General features: G+C 49.0%; 1 pseudogene; it reads right to left on the bottom strand.

Annotated features, from left to right (window-relative positions):
- Nucleotides 1-2507: 2507 nt before the first annotated feature.
- On the bottom strand, nt 2508-2625 carry LOC124709364 (annotated as a pseudogene).
- Between the last annotated feature and the right edge of the window lie 1437 nt (nt 2626-4062).

The raw sequence follows: 4062 nt of genomic DNA, 5'->3' as shown, positions 1-4062 counted from the left end.
TATGGTCTGCGAAGAACACCTTCCATCCAAAATGTTCCGAGACTGATTTCATTACTGGTGTATAAGTAACATTACCGCCGTAACTGACGATGTCAGCTTGAATCAATAACGCTGAACAATATATGTACATTCGATCAGTTATTTGTGAGCAGGCAGTGTTAAGTAGAGGACGGGCTACTGTAATGTGTCAACAGTGTGTCACAAATCGCAATGGAGCAACATCTCTAAAAAAATGGTTCAAATGGCTCTAAGCACTATGGGGCTTAACATCTGAGGTCATCAGTTCCCTAGACTAAGAACTACTTAAACCTAACTAACCTAAGGACATCACACACAGCCGAGCCCCAGGCAGGATTCGAACCTGCGACCGTAGCAGCAGCGCGGTTCCGAATTGAAGCGCCTAGAACCGCTCGGCCACAAACGGGCGGCGACATCTGTGAATGAAGTCGTGTGACTAGGGCCACCCGTCGGGTAGACCGTTCGCCCAGTGCAAGTCTTTCGATTTGACGCCACTTCGGCGACTTGCGCGCCGATTCTACATGAAGTGTTCAAGACATTCTCCAGAATGATTGAAATGCAAAACGAAGACAATTCTTTTCTGGAAAAAATCTCCACGAGATGTTATCAATACGAACCTAACGGACATTGAAGCCAATGTGACGCGCGAGCTAAACAACATCCTATAAAAGAACTTTTGTGATAGTTAAAACTAAAAAATGGTTCAAATGGCTCTGAGCACTATGGGACTTAACATCTGGGATTATCAGTCCCCTAGAACTTAGAACTACTTAAACCTAACTAACCTAAAGACATCACACACATCCATGCCCGAGGTAGGATTCGAACCTGCGACCATAGCACTCTCACGGTTCCGGACTGAAGCGCCTAGAACCGCACGGCCACCGCGGCCGGCTGTGATATTTTGACATTGTTGTATGAATGATCTGTGAGTTGTACTCAAGTGAAGGGAAACTATGTAGAACACCTGGAGCATTGAAACCACCATCTAAACGTTTCTCTACTTATTGTTTATCCAGTCTCGATACTTTTTGGGCTGACGGGGTTTCCCTGAGCTAGAAAAACCTTGGACTGTCAGGAACAACAAGAACAATCAATGCACAGCCCCTGAAGTTCAGCGCAGGTAATGTACCATTTTTGCATTACTTTTTTAAAAATTCTTTTTCGTAACACTGTTGATGATACATCAATAACCCGTTACCTAACTAATGAGTAGCTCCTACGAATTTCCAATAGTATTAAGATGCAGCTAATGTCTGGTAGTGTTAATACAGTTAATTCTAATGGGAAAGCTACTGTTGTAGTATTTACGCTACTAAGAACTGCAATTGAACTACTTTCCCACTGCACTACACTACCTGCAGCATTACAGGGGTGCCCAGCGAGCTGACTCCAGTGGGTGTGCCCCTGGCACTGGTTGACCCTAAGAAATGGACTGTCGCTGCAGAATACTAACTACTGCTTAACTACTCTACTAGCACAATTTCCTCCATCGACGAGAAACGTACCTCCTAGTCTGTGACGTGGCGGATTTCGACTGTAACGGTAGTTGGCCAGTCCACGTCTCGGCAGTATAGGGCAAGTGCGTGGATACGTTTCTAAGACCTTCCTTAGTTATCCCTCAAGTAGTCCCATAAGATCTTAGCCGATATCTCGTTAGCCAAGCTGCTGAGGATCTCGAAGGTATTCTGAGGTCTGTTCAGGTGATGGGTGTCATGGTTTGGTAGCCGACGCCTCAGGTCAGCCGCCACATCGCAGACCACGTTATCACGAGTGCCCTCCAAGGCTCCAAAGTCACACGAGGGCGTAGCCCGCATCCCAAACTAGCACAGATATGTCGGATAGGGCCCATGTCCCGTGAGAAAGTGCAACAGACCTCTACTAGGTTGAAGATACTTAAGTTGCATCCGTTCCCTTATGTTTGTCAACAATTGGTATGTTCTATGCCCAGCCTCGTCGGTCTTCCAGGTCTCTTGCCACAGCTCGTCCCCTAGCCGTCTGATCGAAATTTTGTCCCCTACTTGAACCCCCATGATCTCGGCTATCTTTTCAATTCTGCCCCTCTTCACCCAGTACCAGGCTGCCTGCTCTCGTATTTTGATGTCGAGCAAGCAAAGTCCCACTACGACTAGCATGGACCCTCCCGGACTTGCCCTTTACGCCCCAACTGAACATACTAGAGTATTCCGATGGACCCTTTGCACGATCATGGCAGGCACAATCCTCTTGAGCCTGTGTGCCCAAACTCCGGAGCTGTCACCCGCGATCTGGGTCAGGATACTGTTATGCACTCCGTCTTCAGGCCACAAGTGGCCCATCGGGACCATCCGACCGCCGTGTCATCCTCTGTTGAGGATGCGGATAGGAGGGGCCTGTGGTCAGCACACCGCTCTCCCGGTCGTTACGATGGTTTTCTTTGACCGGAGCCGCTACTATTCGGTCCAGTAGCTCCTCAATTGGCATCACGAGGCTGAGTGCACCACGAAAAATGGCAACAGCACATGGCGGCCTGGATGGTGACCCATCCAAGTGCCGGCCATGCCCGCCAGCGCTTAACTTCGGTGATCTCACGGGAACCGGTGTATCCACTGCGGCAAGGCCGTTGCAGGATACTGTTATGGTACAATTTAATTAGATTCGCCAGGAGGTGCAATCTTTTATGTCCAATTCCAATCAGATTGTTATGTACTTCCAGCGACCTCTGGGACACGGTCTCGACGTGTGTGGCGAAATTCCATTTTTCATCAACGACGACTCCCAGGTATCGGGCCTCGCGACGCCGAAGAACTGGTGAACCATCGAACCTTACAGTTGGGTGTCTAATTAACTGTCCCTTTATCAACAGATAGATAGATTTATTTGCGGAAATCTTAATTTTAGCTTTTCGACACCATTCTGATAGCAGAGATAGTGCCCGCTCTACCCTAGGTTACAAGTCTTCCCCACTACGGCCGCCCACCAGCAGGAGGAGGTCGTCTGCGTAGGCTATCAACTCTAGCACATCACCGCTGCGTTTTAGACTGTCCAATGATGGTTCGATGTTAAAATCCCAAAAGTGCGGCCCCAGATCAGATTCTTGTGGACACCCCATCGTCATTCTTTTACTAACACGCCCGCTAGGGGACGATAGCCAGACCTCCCTTCCATCACAATAGCTCCTCAGACAAGCGTATAGCCAGCCGTTGTGGCCGAGCGGTTCTAGGCGCTTCAGTCCGGAACCGCGCTCCTGCTATGGTCGGAGGTTCGAATCCTGGTTTGGTCATGGATGTGTGTGCTGTCCTTAGGTTAGTTAGGTTTAAGTGGTTCTAAGTCTAGGAGACTGATGACCTCAGATGTTAAGTCACATTGTGCTCAGAGCCATTTGAACCATTTTGACAAGCGTGTAGCAGTTCTGGCCACTCTTTCTCCCGCAAGAAGGAGAAGAGCAAAGACCACCACAGGTGGTCAAAGGCACCACTGACGTTCACCATGATGCCGACGTTGTACTTATGCAGAAATGAGCCACAGACCTCGGCCCCTTGGGCAAAAGCGACAGACTCTGATCGCTCCGCCGAAAGCTGAACTACCTGTCGCTCATTCCGCACAGCACACTGTGTGCTGCAAATCTGTCAGATAACTTTTCAAAAAGTTTACCAAGGATGTCTAGGAGGCAGATAGGTCTGTATGATTTTGCCACTGCGGGATCCTTGTCTGGACCTTTCTTTGTGGTTACCACATTGGCCCTCTTCCAGATGGCCGGAAATTTCTGCAATATCAGGCACTCACTGTATAGCCTCGTTAGAGGCGCAGCTAGCTGTGGGGCGAGGAACTGCACTCAATCCTATACAATGCCGTCTGGCCCTGGGGCTTCCCTCCTTTAAAGATTTTGTTTGTGCAGATACTTCCTCTTCCGGAAACGGGCATACCATGGTATTATTTACATACTCAACTTTGTCTTCCTCTCTAATACGGCGCTGCTCGTCTGTATCCATTTCCCCGTCTTCGTCGGGCAACAGGGACCTCAGCAGTTTCCCACATAGACTTCGTCATCCGGTCCCCATCTCT

This window comes from Schistocerca piceifrons, chromosome 7, assembly GCF_021461385.2.
Source record: "Schistocerca piceifrons isolate TAMUIC-IGC-003096 chromosome 7, iqSchPice1.1, whole genome shotgun sequence".
Taxonomy (NCBI): Eukaryota; Metazoa; Arthropoda; class Insecta; order Orthoptera; family Acrididae; genus Schistocerca; species Schistocerca piceifrons.
This window is presented reverse-complemented; position numbering and strand designations above follow the sequence as displayed.